Here is a 23067-nt window from a genome sequence, read left to right as displayed (position 1 = left end):
GTACTTGTTCTATATTTGAGATATATGTTTGTATATTCCTCAGTCCCCTAGTTTGTCGACAATGTGTCAGTGAATAGCTGCATTTAGCGAAATTTGCTCTGTCGCCAAGCAAAGGTGCCATCAGTAACCTGCCTTGTAGTTGTTAAATACATCGGTATGTGCAAGGAATGAAGGGGTTTTGTTTGTGGTTGGTCTGATAATAGTAATACCATTGGACATCATTTGCTATTAATTTCAATGAGAAACACTTTTGGAGAAAATTTAAATCACCTGTCGCAAATTCCATGTAACGTATCTGTAAGCGTAAATCGAAAATACCATAATAGATTGACTGGATGCAGATCGCAATGTGTGCAGGTTGAACCTTAATTCATTTACAGAATAAACAAGCAAACGTGATTTCACAGTATGCATATACCTCAATTTGAAATACTTTGGCATGTTGTTATCAGCACATTTTCAACACCTGAACAAAAGGTGACTTAGTTGAATATAGTTTCGATATGATGAATCTTCAATTTTGATTTATTGTAATTTTATACTGGTAAATGTGTACACAAATATTTACATATATTAGCAGATTTATAGTTTGTAAAATATGTATATAGGCTTTGGAACCAAAATTCTATCTGCTTTAGACTTTAAAATTTTAATTGAAAGTGTTAAACTATGGTGGCCATCTTTAAAATATAAAATCCAATATGGCCAACATATAACCTACTGCGTATATGCACTGGTTGATTCGCAGCTCATTAAAACATGAAAAAAGGTTTTAGAATCATGGTTCTTTGTGCCATAGAATTTAGCGATTTTAAGTACAAATTGTAACTGGTAGCGGCCATTTCTTTAAATTGACACGACTAAGTAATAGAAGATTTGTTTCAGGTTTCATTATTTTCAAAAAAGTTAACGATTCCATTGATATTTAGGCTTTAGCCATTGGGCTATTCTATATATAGTATTTGTGATTAAACACGTTTCTTTTGTTGTTAATAATAATGCTTAATATATAACAGCAACACATAACTGATAATAATATTGTCTGAAATGTGTGATTGGAGCTAATATTTTATACGTTACACTTTTAAATGTGATACAGAGTGAGAAATAGTTAATTGGCGGCCATTTTGAATTGTGACGTCACCTGACCGATAGGTGTCACTACGAGGTTGGTCCTATATCAAGTTTTACTCTACACATGATGGCCTAACGACCTGCAAAGTGGCATGTTAGTAGCTCATTGTGCACTATTATAGCATAACTCTACTACCCTATTAATACGGAATTTCTTGACTCTTAAAAGTAGTCTGTGACAAGATGTGTCGGTCTCATGCTGTGATGACGTAATTTGACTGCATATATGACGTATGATCATTTCTCTTTCTGCTGCCATGTTGGAAGTGAGTAATATCGTTTTCAGTTATCAAAAACCAAAATAAGAGTGAAGAAATCGTGTTTCTCTTTATAATATAGAGTTTTCTATTATTTTAGTTCAACATGCTATGACTGCAGAGCTACACAGTGTTGTATTCCTCTCAGGAAATAGCAGATAACTACTGATAATGTCCGACTGACGTACTCTTGGTACCAGGTATGGTTGAAAAGTTTAATATTTAAATTTAATTGTTAAAATGTTTCCTGCATTCATTTAATTATTAAAAAAAAAAAAAAAAAAATGGCGTGGAAGGGGTGAGGGTCTGGTTTTGTGTGTTTGTTTGTTTGTTGTTGTTGTTGTTGTGTTTTTTTGTTTGTTTTTTTTTTTAAATTAATATTGGGGTACCACGATATCGCGGTACTTAACTATTTGGAAGAAATAAAGAAATGTACTAACATATATGAAGGTAAATATACTTGGGTTGCAATTTTTGCTATATCTGCATCATATTCATGCCATTGTGTTGACAAATAATTGCAGTTCTAACATTAAAACAATTTATGGAAGTACACCATAGCACTGGCTTCCGTTCAAGGGAGGTTACCGCGATATTGCGGTAAATCTCAAACGTTACAATACGGGTCAAAAATGGTTCTTTTTGTACACACATTTGTAGTAATGTCTAGTAAACAAACTTCAACACAACAACGAAGAAAAGTCAACTTAAAAAGTTTCGTTTTTCAATTGTAGTAACATATTTACATTTTCCAATGGTAATAATAATTATTCTTCTTCTGCAACCGCAAGACAGTGTGGACATTTTTTTAAATTGTTCATCATATTAGTAAGATTCAACAGTTATATATAATCGATATTTATCGAGTGAAACCAAGAATAGAACATATTAAAAGTTATATGTTTTGAATAAATTGCCAATAAATATAGGCATGGCCCTTAAATGGTTCCATACTTTTCTAGAGGTCGCACGTTCTAAATATAGTAACACTGTGACCGTGTATAGCCTCGTTTTGATTGTCAACAACCAGACGACAATCTGATAACTTAGAACAGAATTGTATGCGTGTATGGTAAGTACTGGGGCTATTTATTATAAGCATGGGGGGGGGGGGGGGGGGGTGTCAGTAAAATCACACTCTCTGTCATTTTATGACCAAACAGTAAAACTATGAATACTTTCACAACATTTTGACATTTCTTCAAATTTGTTAACGGGCAAAATAATGTGTTGTCTGTCATCACATTTCTAATAACAAACGTGCCACCAGGGGGTGTTGCACGTGGTAAACCGCAAACATGTAAATGCCGCGATATCGTAAAACCCGCGATATCGTGAGCAAGGAGTATATTATAACAGGGAGACCAGTTTCGGTGATCATAACCGTCATAACAGGCACGGCTGATCGGAGGGTAGGTGTATGTGTGCGCGGGGGGGGGGGGGGGGGGGGGGCGCAAGAAATATAACTACTTCTCAACTTGTAAAACAGGTCTTGATTATGTCTTCTTTTTTTGAACAACTGATTATCGATTTTTAATTTTTTTAAATCAGCTGGGTGTGCTTGGACAGGTACCTTTTGAAAGAAAAAGGAGTTAATGCTGACATTTTTCTTCTTCGTTTTCTCTACACATATTTCATGTACAGTAGACATAAAATATTAAACTGCTTTCATTCGATGTAGACTCGTCCGTCCGCCATCTCCCCCCCCCCCCCCCTCCATATTCACAGGAGAATATACTCTGTTGTACAGAAACAATCCTAAATGTATCGAGTTTTATATTTTTATTGCATGGCTCGAAATAAGAAATATTAGTTTGTTTTGTTTAACGACATCACTAGATCGCATTGATTTAGTAATCATCGACTATTGGATATCAAACATAAACAGCACGTTAAAATTATATCACACAGAGCATGAGGGTGGGTTATGGGGTATCCAATCTTTACGTAATATATGCATGGCCCACAGACAGGATAACACATACCACGGCCTTTGATATATCAGTAGTAGTACACTTGCTGGAACGAGAAATAGCCCAATGGGCCCACCGACGGGGATCGATCCCAGACCGACCGCGCATCGTCCCATCACCTGCATGACTCGAAATGAAGTTAAAGTTTTTGTTTAACGACACCACTAGAGCACATTGATTTATTAATCATCGGCTATTGGATGTCAAACATTTGGTAATGAGGCTTCGAGGTGAAGTCAACGCCAGGTGAAGCCACACGAAAATAGGGTCCTACGTGAAAAAGTAAACCAGTCTAGCAAGTCGTTTTCGTACACAATTAAAAATAAACAAATAACATCAAAATACAGCGTATTCAACTTGCATTAATTATGAAACGAAATAAAAAATAAGTAGAAACTGATGTGCCTCAGATGATAAGGGGCTTGTTCTCATAGATAGAAATGATCATTGGGGTGTTGCGAGTAGGAAACCACAGATGTTTCAGAATTTAACATTAATAACTTGGTGGCTGTTCCAGTTAGGAATGTGTTTTTGGTGTCTAACCCTATGTTTTGGGAGTCGGAGAACATTGGAATAATATTTGTAAGATGATTTGGTGTACATTTTACACAGCTATGAAAAACCAACCCACAAATAATGAGCTATATAACTGGTTCCATTTGCACCAAGTCTGTATTAATTACCAAGGAACTCTACTTCCTTCTAATACAGCTTAAATGTTAGCAGTTTAAACATAAGTCCATACAGTCTCACAAGTAAACCCCATTTGTTTTGTAAGTAGATCTCCTGATCCATGAACATATGATGTTCGCTGCATCCGCTCCGGGTCTAGATATCCATGTTTCTTATGCTCCACTGTGGTGAACTTACTACAATCAAAACTTTTCTTGGGTCTCAACTCAGCTAACGATCTATCAGACATGTCTAGTAGGAATTCTCACCTCCCCCACACACCCCACACCCCCGAACCCGCGATTGTCCAACCTCAGGAAGCATGGAATATTTTCCGATATGCCAACATGTGCTGAACACTTTTTACTAGCGGATTCAGAGACTAAATCACCACCGATGGTGACCATGATCACTAACAACGAGAGGACCAACTCACAATGCACATAGACCGAACAGCCGAATACGGTGGCACTGTGGTAACCCAACCTTGTTTGCCGCTGTCACCTTTTCCACTCAAGCTATTGAGATAAAGTGCACAATGATTTAAATTTGAAACGGACAATAGCTAAAAATACGTCATGCGATCAACAATAGTCTGGGCAGCCATGTTGTGTTTCGGTGTCACATGAAGGGAATTTCGAAATAGGCTTCGGTGTTTACGAACTCTGTGAGGCATATGTCCAACCTTCCTACTTAGTAACAAAATATATTAAATTAATTAATTAAATAAATTAGGATTTTGTTTTGATTTTTTTTTAATATAACTTTTTACTATATTTGGCTGCGCTTTTCAAATATAATTGATTAATATTAAAATCCCACTCCCCTATTAGAAGTAAAAATCCAAATTGTCCATTAGTATTCTGTCCAGGGTCAGACCCCTGACTATACAGAGACCGGTCCCGGGATGGACACACCCGAAACATTACGTTTTTCTTAAGTTGTTTGATGAATACCAAATTACGTTTTTGACTTTAAACTTTAAACAAAGTCAAAACTCTTTGATATATACGGACCCAGATACTTACATGTATATGTATTTTCCGTACCAGTTTTAATCCACAAGCTGGGATATCTAATTAAGCAATATTATTTTAAACTGACTTTTTAATGCAAGCTATGCCTGTAGAAGCATAGGATTCATGAATAATAATAGAGCCTGTATTATTGTTTCTGCAGATTCAATTACCATCACTAGCATCAACATTAATATCATATTGTTACTAATATTAATTTACAGGTATGGACTTTTCACAGATAATCTTGGAAGTTATTCTTGTTATCTCGCTTTTTGGTGAAGGTAAACGTTAAACATATTTTATGTTTTAGTTAAACAAAGTAAATGAATATTTGCGTAGTGACACTTTCGCATGATTGTTTGGTTTATTAAGTACAAGTTTCTTGAGTGCGAGAGGTAACCCGGAGATTTAGAATTTGTATGGTTCATTTGTGGTACTGCTGACGAATGAATGAATGAATGTTTAACGACACCCCAGCACGTAAAATACATCGGCTATTTGAGAGACTGCTGACAAAGTCATATCAATGTATTAGTAATATTAGTAATGCAGACACGTGGGTGGAGGGGAAATTATGTAAAAGAAGATACTGTTGTTATAAATCTGTTATATCGTTAACTTTTGTTTCTCTGATTATATTTAATTTCGTGAGGTTACTGTATTTTAATTTCATATGGTTAGGAAACAGGATTGTATTAACTTCAGTTAACTTGTTTTCCTATTGGTCCCAAATAGTAGATTTAATCTTGCTGTAGCCAAAATACATATATTTTCTTTCTCTCCCTTTTTCTTGTCTTTTTTAAAAGAACATTGTATTTAATATGTAAGAACATACTTTATATAAATACAAAACATGATGGAATTTTTTTTCCAGAATGAGAGAATAGGAGGATGAATGGAAGCACATATAAAGTAAAATAATAGTAAAAAATAAAAATAAAACCACTAACCAGACCCAAAGATACCTAATGAAAGTTACACTAATCTCAAAAATAAAATAAGAAATAAACGTATTGACAATTGTTTACTTACCCACCTTTAGAAAAATGAATGTTTTTATTTTTACTACTATGGAAAAAGAAGACTATCGGTGAGATGTTTCACCTTGCTTTTCTTCGAGACAAGTCATTAATTTGCCTGAACAGTGCAGTATTTAAGACAGTTTCAACCAATGCAAAATTAACTTCCAACTTTGAAAATTAGGCCATTGGTAAGAAATCTTCCATAAGTTAGGGAATTTACTACAGAAACGGGAAATAAACGATGACTTCCAAAACACCCCCACTGATAATTAATTAAATAATTCAGGACCAAACCTAGCCCGTGAAGTGGTCGGTTTTTTTTTTTTTTTTTTTGGGGGGGGGGGGGGGGGGGGGGGGGGGGGGGGGGGGGGGGGGGGTTTGGGTTTTTTTTTTTTTGTCGCCGAAAGGTGACTCAAATCGCTGAGTTATTATCAATAGTGTAAAGTCGAAATCACAGTATATTTTGAATCTAATCCGATTTAAAAACTGTAATAACTTTTAAGTGAAACTACGAGTATATATATATATATATATATATATATATATATATATATATATATCATGACTACACACATACATGTACATACACACACAAACACACACACTCGCTCACACTCACACATATACATACACATGTATATAAAAATAAAAATAAATAAATAAATAAATAAATGATAATAATAATAATAATAATATAATAATAATAATAATATGGTACTCTTTTGGATACAAAGGATTGGGATCACCAGATAATAAACAGTTATAGTATATATTAACACATTGATTTGTCCAAACTTGTTAGCGATCTACCTATACGCCTGTCTGTTACTAATAGTAGTTATGCTGATTTGTTTTATAGGTACACCAGTAGCGGTTATTTTGGGGTCTTCCATACATCATGCATATATAAATGAGTCCTATACGTTTACCTGTAGAGTTACACATGCTGCTGGACTTGTTGTGGAGTATATTTTAGTAAGGAAACAGCCTTATATCCCATAGACATTCTTCAGTAGTATGGCGATTCGTGTTCTGTGATTGGTAATCCAGAACCAGGTTATACTGCATGGTGTGGACGTGGAATAGACAATAGCACATCACCACTAAGAACTATACCATGTAGATCAAAAGAGTTGCTGATAGGGATGCTACAGATTGGTGGTGTAGACTGAGGGGTAATTCCATAGATAGTCCGCAATTTAGACTGCCAGTTCATGGTGAGTAATGATTTATTTTTATGACAGGGCTAAAAATTATTTTGAGATAACCTGACTGATATGAACACGTGGATACCAGATGGTCATAGCTTATATTAAATCAATGAACACGTGGATACCAGATAGTCATAGCTTATATTAAATCAATGAACACGTGGATACCAGATGGTCATAGCTTATATTAAATCAATGAACACGTAGATACCAGATGGTCATAGCTTATATTAAATCAATGAACACGTAGATACCAGATGGTCATAGCTTATATTAAATTAGAAACCAATCCCTGGTTGTTATTAAAAAACCCAGTTTGTTAATTATTTTATTTGTTACTTCATTCATTCCATCGTTCTATCCTTCATACTCATTTACTTGCTTATAGTGTCATCAGTAGCACCTCCCCCCCCCCCCCCCCCCCCCCCGAAGATATTGTCGCCAATGACCTGCATGATTGGCCCTTACAAATGTTTCACTTATAAGTAAAGTATAACTCCATAATATTTTACGCAAGTATAAGTTTCTTACAATCTGAATGACAATTCCGTTATGCACGATCAAGACCTTATCTATGCATTAATATGATTATATAGAGTTGATTTTTGGTTAGCATTGGTTTTATACATATTGGTAAAAGTTTGAGGAAAGTCTAGGTTTATAATGTATTTTATATAGTATTGATTTTGCGCATGGACTCACGCCCTTTCTTTTGTCATCAGATATCGTTCTCTTTTGTCTTGAGTCAGTCTATACAATCTGGCAATTTGTTTTTAAAAGTTATTTGCAAGTTTTTCTTAGTTTGAATAGTTTAAGATATTGTGAACTCAGATCCCATATAGTTGGTGTCATTTATATTAAATATATAATTTGAATAATCGATTAAATAAGTAACAGGGCGTGAATGTGTTGAAAGTATATCTATTTTATATGTAGAGAGACCGTCTCTAGTGGGAGGCAATAACAAGATTTTAATCTTTATATGGAGTAGGACGAAAAACAATGGGACATATTTCCCACCACACCTCACTCCCTCCCCCCAGCCAGCCCATTTTCTATGTGCTTGTATCTATACAAGTAGGGTTTCTGCCAGAAAGAAATATGTGGGTATGGCGCTAGGTAATTGAATATTTGCTGAATGCAACCGCAGTCGACAGGAGGTATGGGAGGCCTTCCCCACAAAGAAATGGGTTAGACATGACTCGCCCGAATGGCAAGTAAGAAACCCCAATCCCAAGTGCACACTGTGTTATATGTCTTAAGATATGGCCACTGATATACACAAAACACACAAAAAATACTAATAAGACATGAAAACTGAAACTGCGACACAAGTAATCTATCAGGGCAAATGATTTGTTAACGGTTCAACCATGATTCCTAACTGAAGTGAAAACTGACCATCTAGATTTGTTCAACTTATACAAGTATACACTGAGGTGGTGGAGAACTGAGTTATAAGAAAGTATGCACAACATTCATTTTGTCATACCTGAATACACCAGAAAACCTGAGTGATCGAAATTTCTTACACAATTAGAATACCACTACGTGTATTTCTATTCTTCAAAAATCAGTCGCATGACATTCTCAAAAGAGTGATATTATAAAACAAAAATGCATACAAAGACTTTCCAAGAGAGCATGCCTCGAAACAAGAAACGTCACTCTCCAGTTTAGACATCCTGCTCAATTTAAGGAACACTCGCCTTAAAAACAAAGCATATGTCATATTTAAAAATGAAGATATTGTTTCTATATTTTCACTAGATAAAATACAGTAAAAATATGATTTGTACACAAAAAATACTTCTTTTCACCAATATCACTTGAAATAGTTCGTTAGAACTATATCTATATTATGGTTATGTATATAATAACTTAGACTATGCAAGCTTTGTCTCATGTACAGTATATATATATATATATATATATATATATACGTCTGTCTCCGTTACTAATAGTAGCTGTGTTGATTTCTTACAGATGTAGCATCACCGCGTCTTTCAGGGTCTTCCTCCCATGCAGTTGTAAACAAGCCATTTACTTTCAACTGTACAATCACACAGGCTGCTGGTATTGTTGATGGAGTATATTTTAATAAGAACCACAAATCGACAGATTTGACAGCCATTCTCTACCAATCTGGCGGTTCATGTGCTTTGTTCAGTAGTCCAGATCCAGATCACACTGTATCCTGCGGAAGTGGAACAGACAGTACTTCATCCAACATTGAGAACTATACCTTGAAGATCAACAGAGCTTCGGCCAGGGATGTTGCAGTTTGGATATGTGGACTGAATAACAATCACGTTATGAGTTCGGAATTTAGACTGACAGTTTATGGTGAGTAATGCATTTATTTATATGACAAGGCCTTGGGCTATAACTGATTTTTTTTTTTAGATAACCTGACTGTTATGAACACCTAAACACCAGATTGTGGTAAGTTATAATATATTAGAAAACAATTAAAACAGTTTCCTTCCTTTAGTCGTTTCTTCGTTCTCTCATTCATACTCATGCACATGCTTATAGTGTCATCAGTAGCACCATTGTTTTAGAATATATTGTCCCCAATGTCAGGTAACAGTGCCCCTTATATATTTTATATTTTAAGTAAATTATAAGTCATCAGTATTTTCCCCAAGTACAAGTTGCTTATAATCTGAATGGCAATTATGTTATCTACAATCAGGACCGTATATGTTAACAATATAGAGTGGACTGGTCGTTTAGTAAAATAGTGGTTGATTCCATTATAGGTTAACTGGAATTTTTTACAGTAAAAATAATGATTTTCACCAAATATCACTTAGACATGAAATTTAAATATACAGAAGGTACAGGTATTGTCTTGGATACAAAGGGTTCGGATTACCAAATATTGAAATGTTACAGTAGATATTAAACTAGTTGATTGGTCCAAATATTGCAGTTTTCTATCTTTACGTCTGTCTGTCTGTCTGTCTGTCTGTTACTAATAATAGTTGTGTTCATTTTATACAGGTATAGCATCACTGGTTCTTTCTGGGTCTTCCTCCCATGCAACTCCAAACAAGTTGTTTACATTCACCTGTACAGTCACACAGGCTGCTGGTCTTGTTGATAGAGTATATTTTAGGAAGAAAACAACCTTATATCCGATAGCAACCCTCTACCAGACTGCCAAATCATGTTCTGTGGTTAGCACTCCAGAATCAGGTTACACTGCATCATGTGGGAATGGAACAGACAATAGCAAATCCAACATCAAGATCAATACAATGGAGATCAATAGAGCTGCAATCAGTGATACTGAATATTGGTGGTGTGGACTGAATAATAATATAATACAGAGTCCGAAATATAGACTGCCAATTTATGGTAAATAATGTGTGTGTGTTTGTGTGTGTGTGTGTGTGTGTGTTTGTCTCTCTCTCTCTCTTAATCTCTCTCTCTCTCTCTCTCTCTCTCTCTCTCTCTCTCTCTCTCTCTCTCTCTCTCTCTCTCTGTATATATACATGTGTATATATATATATATATATATATATATATATATATATATATATATATACATGTATAGCTCGTGATACGGAAACTCAGATAAACTGTGATACCAATCAATTAGTGCACAAACGGGCCTCAGCATAAAGCGTTATTTTGAACACGACTACATTTCTAGAAAGTGGACATAGATATTAACGCACTTGTACAGGGGATAATTGAATTCTTTCTGGCCTCACAAATTGTCCCATGCCATAGCTGGGACTCGAACATGTGGCACTAAATCGCCCGTAAATTGCAGACTAACCACGATGCGCTCTGAGCTATTAAGGTGTCCATGTTTAGGTTTATTGACAATTAAACAAACGTATGTATTCATATTCATCGAATCAAAACATTTCAATAGCAATTTTACACTGAAAGCTGTCCAGCGTTCAGAAAAAAAAAAAAAAAAAAAAAAAAAAACCCACCCAAAACCCCCCCCAAAAAACAAACAAAAAACAACAAAACGTTATGCAATAGTTTATTTTGATGTAAGGACATCCAAAATAACGTCATTCGAGTTTGGTTTGTTTTCATTCAAAAAGACACTGTGCCATATATTCTTACGTCATTAGGATATGAAGTAATGGCGTGTACAGTTTACAAAAACACATATTAAGCTGGAGGTTATATGATAAAGAGATTATTACCCTCGTGTGTTTCGGTATCGTCAATATCACATATTAGGAATAAAAATAATGTATTATTCTCGCCAGAGTCTCGCATAATACAATTTTTATTCTTATTTTTCTATATATATATATGTGTTATGGACAGCAACACATCAGAAGGTGGTAACTTTTAATAACTGAGTAGCCGGTACCACGGTGTTGTTAACCACAATATGTGCATTATTGTATCACATCGTAGTACAACTGTACAATTGTTCTGTCTTTCAAGAAAATTTTGATTATACCAATATAACAACTTTAAAACTAAAACTCGATGTTAATCCTATATACTTCACAAAGTAAATATGGCATTTTGAAATGTATCATTATACAATACCTATACAGGTATTTTCCAACATCTAGTGTTAAAAAATAAAACAAATTATATGCGAGTGACCAAGGAAATGGCCAATGAAATATATTTACCTGTACGGTGTTCATGTTAATTTTCAACGCTGCCGATCCTGTATGAACTAAATATTTTTGAGATGGTGTTACAACGCTTGGCATCAGTTGGTAATACAGAGAGTCATCCGTTATGTTGACCTTCTGTGATGCGATAACATAGGTTCCCAATCATCAATCACAGTCGACCTGAGCGTACGATGTCCGTGCGTCTCAAACTATAAATTATAGTTTTAACCAATCCGCGTACACCTATATGTTCCATTTAAAATAAACTTCAGTAATATTTCAAGTATATATTTTTTTTGGTACCTACCGCCAATAATGTGTAGTCGGAAAAATATGTATTTTTTTTATTATTACTTTTACATACCTTTTATTAACCTGGAATAATAATAACCATATATTATGGTAAGTCCACACTATCGTTTATATGGGAGAAATATGTTTTAAACAAAATTAAAGGATAACTATACTGTACAACAGTTGTAAACAATCATTAAAACAATTTCGTTTAGAGGGGTGGATGGGTGCGGGAAGTAGCTCACTAATAAGACGCTCATCTGATGCACGGTCTGTCAGAGATCGATGCACGATAGCTAAGGGTTTGGAAAGGAATGTATTAAACATTAACAAAGTTAATATGTACTGGTAACCTTGCCCATTTTCACTTTTCCTTCAGCATTTAAACTCGATGATACTATTTGTGGTCTACGCTGATTCCAGTGAAAATCATTGCTGTTCTTTTTTTTCAGAACATGGTTCCAGTTATTACCACTAACGATACTGGGTGTGACTCTCCTCTAGAGAAGACCATTGCTGTTCTCTATTTCAGAATCTGATTCCAGCTATTATCACTAAAATGAGGCTGGCTGTTGTGTTTCTAAACTGGATACTGTTGCTGTTGTTAGGTCATATCACAAATCTCTGTCTTTATTTTAGATTCTGGCTCCAGTTATTAGCGCTGATCATACTGGGTGTGAGTATCCTCTAGTGAAGACCATTGCTGTTCTTACGATGAATGCTGCATCCCTGAATGGCCAAGCAACTACCTGGGTGAAATTGATTCATCCATCTTTTGAAAATGAATTTCGTAGAATACTGATTGGTCGTGTTAGCTTTCAATGTAAGAAAACAAAACTGGTCAAGTATTTGCATGCTAACTGGATTGAATTAGCCTGCTTTTGCACAGTGCAAGATAAATATGTCTGTCCCTACAGCTGCTAGATGATTTCTAAATAAGCCTAAGGTCATATGATAACCCAAGTTTCACGATGATGTCGTTGCATAATGTGGACTAATTTGTTTTGTATGCTTTTGTACGTTTTTATAAATCGTTGTAGAACAAACAAAACTTAACTTACACAATGTGTAATTACTGTAATTAATTGGCAAGAGAAATAATCAGCTGTATGACTGGTAGATAAGGCAATGTCAAAGCATGAGACAAAATATTTGTTTCAAGGACCTCGGTAAACATCAGTCCTCACTAAAAATAATTGGTCCTTTGGGTTGGAATTGCCTTATTTATACCTCACAACGTTGATACATTTTATTAATACAACTGGACAAATACAAGGTATATGGAGGCGGGACCCAGTGGTGTCCTTTTGTACACATAGTTATGTAGGTTGCTATTGTGGAAACAACTTAGTAAACACTATCTTTATTAACTTCAACCATACTTACATATGTGTATTATCCAAATCATTTGTTAGTCTACTATTATTTTTCTGTTCTCTCTACAACAATTGCATCCATGACATCAACGGTTTCCCCAGAGGCAAAACACCTACATAATGTGTGCCTATATAATATGAGATCGTGTAAACTCCTTAAATCAATTGCTGCTATAGCTAGAAGTAATATATAGAATAATACTATAGTCCCGTTGAATTGTTAGACCTTACGAATTTTGCAAATGTTACGTTTAATTCCTATTCAACCCTTGTTTTCTTTACATTTGTATGAAAACAAACTTAAACCCCGACAGGTTTTATATACAATTTATCATCTAAAATGCATGAAGTTGACTTATTTCCATTTTACAGACAAATTATGTATGTTTCGAATACAGTTTTGTTCTCCTATAAATAACTGCGGCTATTTGCATCACAAAAGATTAGGATACGAGGCTACCTGAAGGCCATTATAGCTTGTTTCATTGAATCTAAGGTTATAAATGTTTTGGAATGTAAAATGTGTACTAGCTTTGTCGAATCATACTTTAAACCTATTGGTAAAAATGCATGTAACCATATTGAATCAATTTTGTCAATACATTATTTTTTTTATTTTGATTTTATTAATTATATATTTACATACCGTACCTACCTAATGCAACTGTTGTGTAGTAACAAACAAAAAATCAGCTTACACAAGGTCGGGATGTTACAGAGTTCACAGTGTTAGGTCTAGTAGGCCCTCCCCTTTTCACAATTGTTTTCCTTTAATTGGGATTACCTGTGGTCAAATCTGTAGTATTTATGGTGGTCCTTTGGGGGGCTTGGGGGGGGGGGGGGGGGGGGGGGGTGTACTTTTATATTGTGCAAAGCAAACCAAAACGCTATTGTTCAGACTTTTTCGGAGGTTCCACCACTTGCCCATCTTCTAAACACAGCCCTGGGTGTCCACAATATGACTGCACGTGTTGTTGTAGCATTGTGTAAACCACATGAAAGTATAGAAGGGTATATAAGTTTACAGAAAATGTATTACTGGACATTAAATACATTATTGTTATTTGATTAACATATGGGTAAATAGAAAATTGCCTCTCACTACCATCAAGCATATAATGTTCAATGTATTTATTAACTCTTTCACATTGAAACCAATTTCTTCCCATGGCATTCGTTATCATTCACTATGAAATAACCTATCAATTGAAAATATATAAATGTGTATTACAAAACACGGACAATCAATACAACACGATACAAATGCACATACCAGAGGTGGGTGCGGGGTTGGGCAGAAGACCACGCCTCCACCACTCACGGTCATTCATATTCTGGCCACGTGTGTGTGCAATATGCGACAATGAATATCACGAGATAAAGACCCCCCCCCCCCAAATACCCCCTCCCCCACCCCACTCCCCAACCCCACCCTCCACCCCCACCCCCATCCCCCTAACTAAAAGGGAACGTGGCCTTCAGATGGACTATTGCCCGTGCATTAGTAAATAATAAACATTATATATTATTCATGGGCATACAAACTGACAGTCATAATGTATCAACCTATCTTATAATTTCTTTCCAGTGTTTTCTCCCCAGTAGCACCCAAACTTATTTATTGTTGTATAAGTACATTACATTAATGGCATAGCAGGCGCGGATCCAGAAGCTTGTTTTAATAGTGGGGGTGTAGTGCCTGAATTGTAATAGATTACCAGAATTGTAATAAATTACCTGAATTGTAATACCTACCTTGAATTGTAATAAAAACTGCCCTGATTTGTAATACTGACTTTAATTGTAATAAAAACTGCCCTGAATTGTAATAAACCAGAGCTGCCTTGAAATGTAACAAAGAATTGCCCTGATTTGTAATAGCCAGAGCTGCCTTGATGTAACAAAGAATTGCCCTGATTTGTAATAGTCAGAGCTGCCTTGAAATGTAACAAATAATTGCCCTGATTTGTAATAGTCAGAGCTGCCTTGAAATGTAACAAAGAATTGCCCTGATTTGTAATAGTCAGAAATGCCTTGAATTGTAACAAAGAATTGCCCTGATTTGTAATAGCCAGAGGTGCCTTGAATTTTAATAAGATACCGACTGGAATTGTAATAACACACAAATGGAAAGGAATGTGTGCTAGTTTTTATTACAATTCAATGCAGGTATATTACAATCCAGATACTTTATTACAATTCAGGGCATTACAGGGGGACTAATGCATGTTGTTGCTTTTGAACAAGTGGATGAAATTAGTTTTCATTTTTTGTGTATTCTGTAATATATATTGTAATAGAGGTGGGGGGGGGGGGGGGGGGGGACTTGTCACCTGGACTTCCCGCCTGAATCCGCGCGTGAATTGTTTATTGACTTATGTTTCCAAATTGTTTCTTAAATATGGGTCATACTACATTATATTCCGCTAGGCAGGTGGAAAAAAACCCGTTAGTTTGAAGCACACTGTAGAGTGATAGCCTTAGGTATCTATAGAAGAACTGAACAGGACTATAGTATGCACTTAGAAGTGTGCCTAAAAGTAATATATACTGGTATGCAGTTACAGGTTTCATTTTAACCAAATGTAACCAAATCACTCGTATTCAGATAAATAATAACCCAAATATTGTTGTTCTACACAATACATTATAATTAAGTGACAGGCAAATGGCAACCAGTCATCTTTTAAAAATGTTTGTGGTTACATTAGACTTTACAATGTTCTGAAGTTAAGGTTTATCATAAATATTGTTTTCGTTTTTAACAGATACATCTGGTGGGTGTTAGTTCGCGTACATTGTTGGCATCATTGTGGGCATCATCACTGCATCATTGCAAGCTGTGTAAAATAACAAAAGAAAAAGGATATTAGCAAAGCTGTACATCTTTACCACTGTGCTGCCCTCTCTCGAAATACAATACTGCCCTATCTTCAGAGATTGCTCTCGGAAAAAGAAGTCTTCAAGAGTTTTGAAAATACATCACGAAAAAAAAGTACCTCTGATAATAGAATGTAAATATGCAAACGTTCAACCCTCATTGTCAAATAGCTAATATTGTTCTATATCTCCAACAGCTGAACTTTTCCATATCCTATTCTACGACCAGAGATATTTTGTTTGAATTTGTGTTTCACTAAAATAATACAGTTTTAATTTCTGAACATCGCCGATTTGCGATTTGTGACTGACACGTGAACAGAACGACTTTCCAAACTTACAAAGTTTGCTTAATTGTTATTCACACTGCTTTACAAGGTTTATTTGCATATATTGCGTTGATATACAATGTAAGTTTAGGTAAACATTTGACACCAAAGACAATGTTGTTCAAGCTGGGCGTATTTTCGCCAGTTGCGGATCACTTTGTCCAGTTCTGGATCACTTTCAAAAATAGCGGCTTACGCCTTCAAAAACACTATTTCCAACATCTTAGCACTTTCAGTACGTTCGTGGATCCTGTCTATCATATTTTATGGTCATTTGCAACTCCATGAGGTACCCACCCTCCTGATTACGCCCCTAATTAGTCATTTCTGAAGTGGATTGAAAATCAATGATGGCGTCCCATGACGTCGATATACGGGGCTTATGTCAAAAATAAAGTTGCAACTGCGATCCTTATTTCAACAAGTACGAATTATATTTGATTTCTGGCATTCTATTATATAATAATAATAATAATAATAATAATAATAATAATAATAAAAACATTTTCATTTATTACCATATATATATATTATTATTATTATTATTATTATTATTATTATTACTATATTGATGACTTTTAAAAGTCACATTTTCTTTTCTTTGTTTTTTGTTTGTTTTGTTTGTTTTGTGTGTGTTTTTTCTGTGTGTGTGTGAAAGGAACAAAGGATTGACAAATCAGCACCTTTTATTAGAAATAGAAAGAAATGGCATATCAGCAAAAAATCAGCATGGGACTGTTTAGTATTTACCATAATATTAAAATTAACCAAGTAATTTTGAAGCAGGACGGTTAGACCCCTAGTTAATAATAATAAATATTAATATAGTGATACACACTAAGCAGTCACAAAGTGGGCTTTTTTTTTAAATTCCTTCATTGGGATACCTTTTGACTTGTTGTTCCATTTCCACTTTTCCGGTTAGTCCCCCACCCCCGCAAACTATTTTCTGGATCTGCTCCTGAATGCAGAATTATGTTCAAGGACGGTCTAAAGGCTAGGGCTAGCTCAGATTGACCTTGCGAATGCACAGATCAGTCGCCGACTAACTTTCCTGCATCAGAATACGATTGTGTAAATAAAACAAATAAAAAGTTTTTTTTTTTTTAAATCTCACTGAAAAAATTAATCCACCCTGTAGTGAAGTATTAAAAAAGGCATGTGCAGTGGTACATGCGAAACAGACCACTGGTGGTGGCAGGGTTTATGAAGGTCCTCTAAGTTGTGTCAAATTGGTGCCGATTCTGTTGTACTTTTGTACAGTAATTTTTTTTTTTTTCAATCTTTCATGCAAGCAATGGCGTGCCCGGCTCTCACTCTGAGAGGGGGGGGGGGGGGGGGGGGCAACGATACTGAATAATATTATAGGGCAAATACAAGACACATGTGCAGCGATTTTTTGCAGATGTGGGGTCTAGACTGCCAAACTGATTTTTGCCCGAATTAAACAAAAATGGATTTTTAAAAAACTCCAAAACATCTTATTTATATTAGCATTACTGTTGAATGACTGTAGCTGGCATTTGTACGAATGACAAATTACATGTACAAATATAACGTGAGAGACAAGTGGATGAACACATAAAATCGTAGTTTCAGTTTATGAACTACAGTGTCTTTACATTATATACACAGTATCATTGCCTGTAGAAAAAAACAATAATAAAATAAAATAGATGGAACTACAACGATTAATAGAATACTTTGTAGAGGACGACTGGTCATGGTACGAACAGTCTATGGCTACTATGCTATGTGTCCGACACATGCAGGGTCGAGTTATTATTAACTAGTGCTTGAAATGACGAATCCAGTGAGGTTTATTATTATTATTATTACTATTATTATTATTATTATTATAAAGGAAGGGGTGAAAAGTGGCAGAAAACAATTCCACTGTGTTCAACGTTTTTAAATGTCTTCTTTTTTTTCCATATCGTCTGCTCGTGTATATTTTTAACAGTGGTTATGTATCGGCGTCCAAGACAAAACCAAAACTGTATATGTTACAGTTTGTGTGTTTACGTACAATTTCAAGAAACGTATTATTTGTTTGTTAGAATAATTTTTTTAATGAAATTTACATTAGAAATGACCAACAATTGAATACACCGACATACTGATCGTTATCTACAGGTGATCCTGAAGTAATCCGGAACTGGCGCATCACCTCTATGAGGGAGTTACATGGGAGCCATTAGGTGAGTTGGCATGGAATGATCTTACAATGTCGTGGGCCCCGGTCCACGAAGCGATCTTAGCCCTACTATCGCCGTAAATATCTACCATCAGGACATTCATATTTTTTTCTACGAACGACAGCCCGTTCCATGGCGCGGCGTAATTTACTATCATTGTTTAACGTATTTGTAAAATATGTTTATGAAGATGTATAGCATGAATTACATTGTTATTATTAAGGTTATGTGTAGCAACGAAGGGTATTCTATCATTAGTATGTTTCTTGTTGTCAATTACAGTTAAGATTGCACCGTTTACATTTGCTTTTATAATTGCAGTTTTGATTAACGTTTCTGGATACTTTTGTTTTTAAATGAACCTCCAGTTATTGGAGACGTTGTTGTTTTCAGACGTATATCTGACACTATTCTTACAATATGTGATGCTAAACTAAATTGATTATTAAAGTTTGTATGTTTTGAGTGTCATCAGTTAAACGTTTACTCTAAATGTCAGATGATATAACTCCATCCTTAAGCTGTACATCTAAGAACGGTAAATGTGTAGTATTAATGTTCAATGTAAATTTCAGAGAAGGATGTAATATATTAAGTTCATTATAAAATATATGTACTTCGACTGTGGATATCCAAATGATGAAGCAGTCATCTAAAAATCGTATGCAATTTTTGCGTTAAAACACTCCCCAAAGCATCTCTTTATTTACATTCCACATTACGATGTAACAATTGCTCTAAATATTCACTAACTAAAGTGGCATACGGTGGTACCATTTTAGTATCCATAACTGTACGCTGTATTTGTTGATAATACAAATCACTGAAATAAAATACATTTCTTTCTAATACAATACTAATGGCTTCAGGAATGAAACCCTCAATAAATCTAACGCCAAGTACTTTATGGCATCTACGCCCACATGTGAAGTATTTGAATATAAACTAACTAATACAGTGAGTTTGTTAACGTTCTTGGGTAAGTTATGTAAAAAGAAATCAATATCATTTTGAATGTAACTTGATATATTAGCAGAAAGAGGTTTTAATATGAGATTTAATAAATAACATAGGTGTTGTATATATTATTGACGATACCGAAACACACGAGGTTACCAATCTCTTTATCATATAATCTCAACTTAATACAACATTGTTAGCGCCTCCTGCAATTGGTCTGAATGTCAGATCATTTGGTCGCAATCAGTGTATGTATCTAGAAAATTTCTGTTGTAGCATTTGTTAAAGTGGAAACCTTTCTAACATGTTAATAAACTAGTTCAAATATTTATTGCTTATAGGTGGATTCCGAGTACTTTTATTTCTAAGTATGTGTCTGTTTCGTCGTCTTCTTGAGTGTCAAAACATTCAGTCAGTCTCACTTTACGAGCGAATGACTTTATGTGGGATTTCAGTCCGGATGTATTGGTTTGACGTGTGGTTGTACATTTTAATCCAAACTTTAACAAGCTTATTTCATCTTCTGTCAATTCACGATTTGATAAATTAATTAACTCGTATTCTCTTTCTGTATATTCTAATCAGTTATATGATAGTTTATTTTTATTCATAATATATATATATATATATATATATATATATATATATATATATATATATATATATTATTGATGATACCGAAACATACGAGGTTACCAATCTCTTTATCATATAATCTCAACTCAATACAACGTGTTTCTGGAAACTGGAAACGAAACTTTAATTCCAATCACCCATTACTCGATATTCAAATGACGTTAGCTTATATGACGCAGTGCTTTCTTGAATGGAAATGACTTCATTTTGGATATCCTTACATAAAAATAAACTAGTGCTTAACATTTTGGGGTTGTTTTTTTTTGTGTTATTTTTTGTGTTTTTTACATTTTCTGAACGCTGGATAGATTTCAAATTGCTATTGAAATGTTTTTTTTGTTGATGACTATCAACGCATATATCCGTTATAGAGTGTCACCGTGATACGTTTGTTTAAATATCAATAAACACCAACAACCGCAAATACTCTCCCGTCGCATAGCACGTTACAACTTTGTAGCCTTGTTATAGCCGTAGAGCCATCATCACAGCCCAACGTCCAACAAACAACTAAGTAGCTTAATCATGATTTGGAGGTATTTGTTTTTTACCCGACTGGACGTAGCGCAGTGGTAAAGCACTCGCTTGGTATGTGGTGGATCTGGGTTGGTGGCCCATTCAACTATTTCTCGTTCCAGCCAGTGCACTACGACTCGTACATCAAAGGCTGTGGTATGTGTTATCCTCACTGTGACATGGTGCATACAAAAGATTACTTGCTGATGAACGAACAAAGGTATTAGCAATTTTTTTCTAACAAACGTCACAGCAGAGCTAAAAATAAAGAGAGACCGAACAATAAAAATACCTATTAATTATATGTAACACTTGTCACATAATCGAGTAATTACAAAAAGCAATAGGAGAACAATTGTCCTCATGTTGAACATAACGGTAACGTGTGCCTTTAAAACACGTCTATTTCAGTCATCTAACCGGTGCGTAATGCATCAGTAAAGGTACTTTTTACATAACTGGGTCAATTTATAACTATACTTGTAAGAACTCAATGGGTTTTTTAGATCTCTATACACATATATCATATTGAATATTGTATATAATATTTCATATTTTTACTTAGTCTTCCTGATTTATTTCTTGTAACATGTTTGCAGTATCAAGAGTTACAAATGCATTATTCTGCTATTTGTAAATTTATTTGCAATACATGATTAAAAGCTAATAGGTCCCACGGTTAACTGTAGAGTACAACGTTCTTGTAAACGTACTAGAGTTCAGTGCAATAATAAATTTGATGAAATCGGCGAATCCACAAAACTTGGCAAGTTGACTGTGGCAGCTAGATAGAACACCCCCAGAACAGTTCCTGCAGGCACGATCAAATAGTCTTGTGTTGGACAATGATGGTGTGGCGGGACGTAGCCCAGTGGTAAAACACTTGATGTTTGGGATCCATCCCCGTCAGTGGGCCCATTTGGTTATTGTTCCAACCAGTGCACTACGGCTGGTATATTAAATGTCGTGGTATGTGCTCCTCTAAAATGTACCTTGTTACCAACCAGCACCTACGGCTATGAAGGACAGCTACGAAACCGCCCGCTTGTCCAGATACATCACCTCCACACGTTGTCGTTCCAGATGAGAAGTCGCAACAAGAAGCCAAGAGGAGCACATTTTTTGTTCCGGATCAGAACCATCCAGAACACCATGATGCCACTTGTTTCATCTCTTGCGACAAGCTCCGCTCTAAGTACAGCCATTGCATCTGAGGAGACTTCACAGACGAAACTCAACTGTCGTACGCTGTCAAGCCGAAGTCATAGCGCCTCTTACCCTGTCCTCTCTAAGACAACATTACCAAATGTTTGACATCCAATAGCCGATGATTAATAAATCAATGCGCTCTAGTGGTGTCGTTAAACAAAACAAGTTTTTTTGGTGATTGATAGGTACTTGTATTATCGTATGAGACAGCCCCTGGAAGGTGGAATCAACGAGTGCGCTATCATGTGACGCTACGTCACGATATAGGTCAGCTACCTTAGTAAACTGCTATCGGAGTTTCCTGAAGCTTAGCTGAATATAGGTGCTGTCGAGTTTCTTTCTGTAGTGAGTGTATTAGTGAGTAATATGTGGATTTTTTTTTTTTTAAATCAAGGAACTCGAAAATTATCGATGTAAAGGTATTTGACGTCAAACATAGCATTGTTCTGGTATTAGAGCGGGAATCTTCGAGTACCGTTTGATGGGCAACGATTGCGAAATAACTGTAATGAGAGAGTCATAACCGCCCAAATGTCCGTCTAACTCGCTTACAGTCAAAGTACTCGGGCTAACCCTGGAACAGAACTGAACACGTGAAACATTCCGCCACACGAAGTGAAAGATCATAGCCAACTAAACGTATACGCAAAAATAACGTCCAGATGTACGATTAGATTTTTGTTTTTAAAGAATGGATTAACGCATTGCGATGTATGAAAATTACATGTTGATATACCATTTATTATTTCACAGAAATTATCGTTCGTA

The 23067-nt window shown here is 35.3% G+C and overlaps 1 long non-coding RNA gene across 3 annotated transcripts; it reads left to right on the top strand.

Moving 5' to 3' along the window:
- The first annotated feature begins 1418 nt into the window (after nucleotides 1–1418).
- LOC121386908 lies at nucleotides 1419–21256 on the top strand. 3 transcript variants are annotated; one of them, XR_005959734.1, is made up of 7 exons: nucleotides 6884–7294; nucleotides 9275–9634; nucleotides 10298–10654; nucleotides 12835–13018; nucleotides 16340–16585; nucleotides 18917–18981; nucleotides 21213–21256. It is a non-coding gene; the product is annotated as an uncharacterized LOC121386908 (long non-coding RNA). The 3 variants fall into 3 exon arrangements; XR_005959733.1 differs by lacking the exons at nucleotides 6884–7294; nucleotides 21213–21256 and adding an exon at nucleotides 1419–1591 and having other exon boundaries at nucleotides 18917–20591; XR_005959732.1 differs by lacking the exon at nucleotides 21213–21256 and having other exon boundaries at nucleotides 18917–20591.
- Nucleotides 21257–23067: the final 1811 nt, after the last annotated feature.

Source organism: Gigantopelta aegis, chromosome 12, assembly GCF_016097555.1.
Source record: "Gigantopelta aegis isolate Gae_Host chromosome 12, Gae_host_genome, whole genome shotgun sequence".
Classification (NCBI taxonomy): domain Eukaryota; kingdom Metazoa; phylum Mollusca; class Gastropoda; order Neomphalida; family Peltospiridae; genus Gigantopelta; species Gigantopelta aegis.
This window is presented reverse-complemented; position numbering and strand designations above follow the sequence as displayed.